The following is a 7,147-nucleotide window of genomic DNA, read 5'->3' as shown; positions in this document are numbered from 1 at the left end:
TTGGGTACAGTGTTGATGAGAAAGCAGAAGGTAAGCTGAGGGCAAAGCACAAGCAAACCCCCCACTCCCAATGTGTGACATTTCTCAGGGACTCCTGGCTGCCCTAAAACTAAGAGAAGGGAAAAACAAATGATTAACTAATAGGGATCACAGTCCTTCGGGGTGAGAGTCTCCATCAGTTTACAAAAGTCTTCGTGATTTACAAGGAAAAAGTCATCAATAGCTTAATTTTCAGAGACCCATAACTCAATTTCCGGGAGCCCTAACATCACCCTTCCCTCCACAATGATGTGGGAAACAAAGGTAGAAGATAATGTAAATTAAAAATTGCCTTATAATCTGCAGCCCATTGACAAATACTTGAGTCAGGTAGAGTATAACATTCCTCCAGGAAACTTCCAACTAAATGTTAATGCTTTGGTAGAGGGATAAACAACCTTAGCTTCTTTATTTTTTATTTTATTTATGAGAGACACAGAGAGAGAGAGGCAGAGACACAGGCAGAGGGAGAAGCAGGCCCCATGCAGGGAGCTCCATGTGGGACTCGATCCGGGGTCTTCAGAATCACACCCTGGGCTGAAGGGGGCGCTAAACCGCTAAGCCACCCAGGCTGCCCACAACCTTGGCTTGATGATGATGGCAGGGCCTCCAGCATCTGGTAGGTTGTCTTTAGCATATGAAAGTCCTTTTGGAAACCTCCCTTTTTCCTTAAACTCCCCCAACTCCCAGGTCCCTAATCCATCACCACTCACAACCCCAGTGTAACAGCTCTTTCTGCCCATGGGTCTGCTTTAATAAAATCGCTTTTTTGGGGATCCCTGCGTGGCTCAGCGGTTTGGCGCCTGCCTTTGGCCCAGGGCACGATCCTGGAGACCCAGGATCGAATCCCACATCGGGCTCCCCGTGCATGGAGCCTGCCTGTCTCTCTGCCTCTCTATGTCTCTGCCTCTCTCTCTCTCTCTGTGTGTGACTATCATAAAAAATTTTTTAAAAATTCACCTTTTTGCACCAAACACGTTTCAAGAATTCTTCCTTGGTTATTGACTCCAGACCTCTCCAACATTCCAAAACTACATCAACAGGAGATGTTTTAAAATGTACCCAGGATTTGTTCTAATCGGGTATCATATGGTGACAGGCGCAAAGGCAACTATCTTTAACAGTTTATTACTCATATTTCCCAAGAAAAGAAGACACACCACTCCACACAGGGCAAGGTGGAGATGCCCCAGGTTTGGGCAGCAGGCAGAAAGGAATGAAGGGAAAGCATGGCCCACAACCTTCTCTGTGTTTTCCAAGGGAAAGGCAAGGCAGGGCAGGGGAAATAGTTTCACGTTGGTGGCTTGTGGGCTATAGTGCTGGTCTCTTGTCTTGCACCTGGCTCTGGGTTGATTTAGGAAAGGGAAAATACTGGTTTACTGATTAAGAGTGAGGTAAAGGAGATGGGTGGGAAAGAGTTCCTAGGGATTAGTTGGTTTGCATGTGAAAGGTGTGTAGTTTACTATCTCTAGGAATTAGCTTGCCCGGAAGGGGCAGTCTCTCCCCAGCAAGCTAGGCCCCCCAAGATTTAAAAAACACAATATGGAAAACAACCCAAGAGATCAGACATAACAGGTCATAGTATACAATTCCATCTATATTTAATCTCCAGAGTAGGCAAATATTTAGATACCGTAAGTTGATTACTGTTTGCTTAAAATGGGGGAGTGGGAGGAAAGAAGCATGAGCCAAAGACAATGAAGTGGGGATCCCTGGGTGGCACAGCGGTTTGGCGCCTGCCTTTGGCCCAGGGTGCGATCTTGGAGACCTGGGATCGAATCCCACGTCGGGCTCCCTGCATGGAGCCTGCTTCTCCCTCTGTGACTATCATAAATAAATAAAATCTTTAAAAAAAAAAAAAAAAAGACAATCAAGTGGTTTTTTGAGGCAATAAAAATGTTTTAAAATTAACTGTGGTGATGGTTACCACCTACCTGTGAATATACTAAAAATATGTTATGGAATTGTATATTTTATATGGATATTTTATTTTATTTTTTTATATGGATATTTTATATGGATGAATTGTATGGTATGGGAGTTCTAGTTCAATAAAGCTATCATTTTTTATTTTTTTAAAAAAAATTTTTATTTATGATACTCACACAGAGAGAGAAGGGCAGAGACACAGGCAGAGAGAGAAGCAGGCTCCATGCACCAGGAGCCCAACATGGGATTTGATCCCAGGTCTCCAGGATCGCACCCTGGGCCAAAGGCAGCTGCCAAACCACTGCACCACCCAGGGATCCCTAAAGCTATCATTTAAAACAAATGCAGTGTTAGGGTGAAAAGTCATGTTGAAATAGATGACATAGATGACACTCTCTTCTTCCCTATTCAGGAACCAGTTGGATGTTGGAGGTCATCCACTCCAAGGGAGATCCCAGCTGGGAAAAATCTGTGATCAACTGGGATCAATCACCACAGATAGAAAATAAATCTAGGTGAGAATAAGAAAAAAAATCAGCCCCACACTTCTATGTGTCCTCTCTCCCTATTCAGTTATCCCCCAAGTCATTCTTCAAGGCCAAGGCCAAGGTGCACTAACAATGTAATGGCAGTTTGGATTACTTCTCAGGGTGTCCTGAATGCCTGTATTTGTGGAATGGAGTTAAACTTTGATTCATTAAAGTGCACATATCAGAAAACTCTGTTCAAAGCTACATATTCATATACTAGTTACTCTCCCTGGTATTGCTCTAGAGAAGTTTTTATTAGTTAAGTGTATCTTTGCTTCATCCTGGTATAAAGTGCCTGACATTGAGTTGCTTATATGGAAAGCAGCTCAATTATAAATCATCATCTAATTCAGAGGAAACATGGTTTGGTTCACATTTGAAACCCAGGTGGGCTCCTCTAATCATGACATCTATGTAGGGATTGTCTTTCCCACCCACTAGCTCCAAAACCATGATGCATAATTTCAGGAGCTCTAAAGAAAGTTGCTAACTTTGAATATCCCTAGGGATATAAATGTGAATGTCTTAGATTCTGTTTTACATCATGATTAAAAAACATTATCTAAACTGCATGAGATTCTCTCAAACCATCTTATGTGATGAGGTATTGGATAAACTATAATATTTTTTAAAAAAGATTTTTAATATATTCATGAGAGACACAGAAAGGCAGAGACATAGGCAGAGGGAGAACCAGGCTCTATGCAGGAAGCCTGATGATGTGGGACTCGATTCCGGGATCCCAGGATCATGCCCTGAGCCAAAGGCAGACCCCCAGGTGCCCCACCTACCAGAATATTCTTTTTTTTTTTTTTTTTCAGAATATTCTTATATCAGAGTGTGTTATATGTATTTTGTACTCCAATTCTATTTTTTGTTTATTTACTGTAAGGGTCATTTATTTGACTGCAATCTCCTATATGGGAAACAAAGGGAAAAGAAAAATTGTTAAATTTCCTTAATACTTACAGCTTGTGGGATCCCTGGGTGGCGCAGCGGTTTGGCGCCTGCCTTTGGCCCAGGGCGCGATCCTGGAGATCCGGGATCGAATCCCACGTCGGGCTCCCGGTGCATAGAGCCTGCTTCTCCCTCTGTCTATGTCTCTGCCCCTCTCTCTCTCTCTCTGTGACTATCATAAATAAAAAAAAAAAAAAAAAAAAAAAAAAATACTTACAGCTTGTTGTCAAGTCCTTGAAACAGGCAGAGTGGGCGGGCGGCCCCGATGGCGCAGCGGTTTAGCGCCACCTGCAGCTCAGGGCATGATCCTGGAGACCCTGGATCAAGTCCCACGTCAGGCTCCCTGCATAGAGCCTGCTTCTCCTTCTGCCTGTGTCTGTGCCTCTCTCTCTCTTTGTGTCTCTCATGAATAAATAAGATCTTTTTTTAAAAAAGAAATTCCTTTGGAAGAGCCTTTTTCTCTACATTCCCCCTCCCAAAATACATGTTTTTCAGGTTTAATCCGATAGTGAAATGAAATAGAGAGGTCAGGCAAAAGTTGGCCAAAACAGGCTTTTAATGGGATGCGCTCTCAGGCGAGGTTCTGTGGCCCGCAGGGGAGGGAGAGCGGGGAGTTGCGGGCCTGGGAAGTCCGGCGCTGGGGAGGGCAAGCGGGCTTTTTAAGAGGGGAGGGGTCAGCGGTTGGGTGTCCATAGGGGATGATAGGTATTAGGGCATATTAGTGGTGAAATTGGTATGGAGTGATAACTGCTTATGCCCTTATGGGGTCTGGGTAAAGTAGGTTCAGGTTTCCTGCATAGGTCCGGTGTCCCCCTGATGACGTGTCTTCGTGTCTTCGGCAGCCTGCTGGTGATGGGAAAGTTCTGAGGTGGGGCAACAAAGTGGAGGGTCTGCCGCCATTTTGTTGGTGCCTCCTGATCCCCCTTGATGCCGCCAGCCCAACAATGTTAGGAATCATCTTCTAAGCATATGGCCCACTGATACACATCTGAAGTGTCTCATGACAGAGTTTTTACTAAACAGTAATAAATGACCTTTTCATAACAATAGCCAGCCCCCTCAGGGTGCTGGAAACCTTGATTCCAAAATACCTGGGAAGCTTATGCTATCCCTAATCCCCTCCCAACATGAAACTATATAATCAGTCCTCAAAACCCTAGTGCAGCTCTTTCTGCCCTTGGATCCTGTCCCTGTGCTTTAATAAAATCACCTTTTTTGCACCAAAGAGACGTCTCAAGAATTCTTTCTTGGCTATCGGTTTCGAACCTTAACACCTTTCCTACATCAATCTCTTGGCCATCCCCTTTGTTCCAGCACCACCAGGTACTCAGAAGAATTCCGGGTCAAGCAGCAGCTTGCTGTAGGGAAAAAAAACCCTGAAGGAGTGGAAAGAGCAGGGGGTTTTGGAGCCAGCAAGACCTGGATTAAGTAATCAGCTCTGGGATGCCTGGGTGGCTCAGTGGTTGAGCCACCTTTGGCTCAGGGCGTGATCCTGGAGTCCCAGGATTGAGTCCCACATCTGGCTCCCTGCATGGACCCTGCTTCTCTCTGCCTAAGTCTCTACCTCTCTCTCTATGTCTCTCATGAATAAATAAGTAAAATCTTAAAAAAAAAATCAGCTCTAACCCTTATTAGCTGTGTGATTTTGGGTGAGTTACCTAACCTCCCTGTGCCTGTTTATGCACCTGGATTTGGGAGAAACAACTCTGAATATGTTGTGCCCAAGATTGCGATTGTCACCACCAAGGAGCTGACACCGATGCAAGCACACGAGGGTTTATTAGCAAGCTCGAGCTTGGGTCCAAGTATACTCCACACAGCAGTGCAGGGGGGTTGGATGCCAAAATGGGTTATAGCTGGGTTTTTTATAGGCTGGTCTAGGGGATTTTCAGAAGAGGTGGAGGAATTTTTTTCCCATTCCAATATGGGGGAAAGGGTGGGGGAGTTTCTTAAGATCTGATATGGGATTCTCTGCCAAGGGCATTCTGCAGTTTTTCCTGTAAAGTTCAGCTCTTATTCACAGGGGCTTAAAATGGCTGTACTTGTGCTAATGCTAAACTTGAGGTAGAATGGCCTTAATTTTCTCAGCCTCCACAAATAGGGTTAAAAGGATTAAGTAAGACCTGAAGTGGAAATGACACCTTTCACCAGTGACTACAATGTGCTAGCTGCTAGCAGTGGTGGTAGTAAAAGTCCTATAATAATACTTGTTAACTATTTTGATTATTACCACTACCTTGTCATACAAATGGGAATCCAAAATTTAGTCCCTTATGCATTCACTCTTAACACATAGCCCCAGAAACTCATTCATTCATAGGGTCACACCAGCACAATCACAAATCCTGTTTCCCCCATACGTGCTGTAATATTGTGCTTTATAATAAGAAATACATTTGTTGTTTGCACCTTCCTGGCATTGAGCTCCCCAAACCCTTGGAATTTCCTAAATGATGAGAGCGTGAAGGGCGTATTTTGCTACTTAAGGAACTGGAATGCGGGAGTGTTGGTGGTGGGGGCTATCACTCCTAACCAGGTGGGCTGGTTGCTAGGGGAACCAACCAAGAGATTAGAGGGTTAGAAATTTTAGTCCCACCCCCCACTCCTAGAGGAGGAAAGGGGCTGGAAATTCAGTTCCATCACCAATGGCCAATGGCTTAATCAATCATCCCTATGTAACAAAGCTTCCATCCCAAAAAGGCGGAGTTGAGAGAGCTTCCGGGCTGGTGAACAAGCAGGGGTCCTCAAAGAGTGGAGGCTCGGAGCCCCTTCCCACGTACTTTATTTGGCCATCCCTGAGTTACATCCTTTTAGAACAACTGGTGATCCGGTGAGTAAAACATTTCTTGAGTCCTGCGCACCGCTCTTAGCCTATTAATCAAACAAGGAGGCGGGCCATCGGAGACTCTGACCTGCGGGCTGGTAATTAGCGTCTAATGTGGGAGCAGTCCTGTGGACGGTGCTTGACCTGGGGCATCTGAGCTGGCCCAGAGAGGTCATGTCAGAATCCAATATAGCCGTAGGACACCTCGCTCGTGTACAGGACTGAGGAGATTTGCTCGATGGGGAGCAAATCCACACACCGCAACAGGAATAAAAACGGAAAAATGGGGGGCGCCTGGGGACTCGGTGGTTGAGCCTCTGCCTTCGGGTCAGGTCCTGATCCTGGGGTCCTGGGATCCAGTCCCACATCGGGCTACCCACAGGGAGCCTGCTACTCCCTCAGCCTGTCTCTGCTCTCTGTGTCTCTCATGAATGAATACAATCTTAAAACACACACAAAAAAGTCTACACCACAGTCACAAACATTGGTTTCACACACACTTATGTGGGCCATACAACTCGTAACACAAATACTCAACGCTGCCGTTGTGTAAAAGCAGCCACAGACGACATACCTTCGGGTCACATACACGCAAAACAAGAGGATCACAAAAACAGTCTCACAACACAGTGACACAACCCGGGCCTCACGACGCAGACCCCCAAGCAGGAGCAGGGCGGCCACACTACACACCTTTGAGACTCCCGACCTCTGAGACTCCTGACTACCGCGCGCGCCCCGGACGCTCTGGGCCCCGACCGCACGCGGGGCGGGGCCTCCTGGGAAATGTAGGCAGCGGGCCGGGAAGGCGCAAAGGACACTGGGGGTCCTTCGGTCTACGTGGGGGCAAGTGAGATTCTAGTGCTAG

At 46.0% G+C, this 7,147-nt stretch overlaps 1 protein-coding gene and 1 long non-coding RNA gene across 2 annotated transcripts in view; one reads left to right on the top strand and one right to left on the bottom strand.

Moving 5' to 3' along the window:
- Window positions 1-3,993: 3,993 nt before the first annotated feature.
- Window positions 3,994-7,146, bottom strand: LOC118353838 (uncharacterized). Its single transcript, XR_004813267.2, has 2 exons — window positions 6,973-7,146; window positions 3,994-4,298 (listed from the first exon to the last, which is right to left on the bottom strand). It is a non-coding gene; the product is annotated as an uncharacterized LOC118353838 (long non-coding RNA).
- Window positions 6,159-7,147, top strand: part of ZNF667 (zinc finger protein 667) — a 26,610-nt gene continuing 25,621 nt past the window's right edge. The window contains exon 1 of the mRNA XM_025423748.3: window positions 6,159-6,285. The gene's annotated coding sequence lies outside the window, so the exon portion shown is untranslated. The remainder of the gene's footprint in view (window positions 6,286-7,147) is intronic.

The sequence above is a fragment of the Canis lupus genome, chromosome 1 (assembly GCF_003254725.2).
Source record: "Canis lupus dingo isolate Sandy chromosome 1, ASM325472v2, whole genome shotgun sequence".
NCBI lineage: Eukaryota > Metazoa > Chordata > Mammalia > Carnivora > Canidae > Canis > Canis lupus.
The sequence above is the reverse complement of the archived record's forward strand: the minus strand, read 5'-3'. Positions and strand labels throughout refer to the sequence as shown.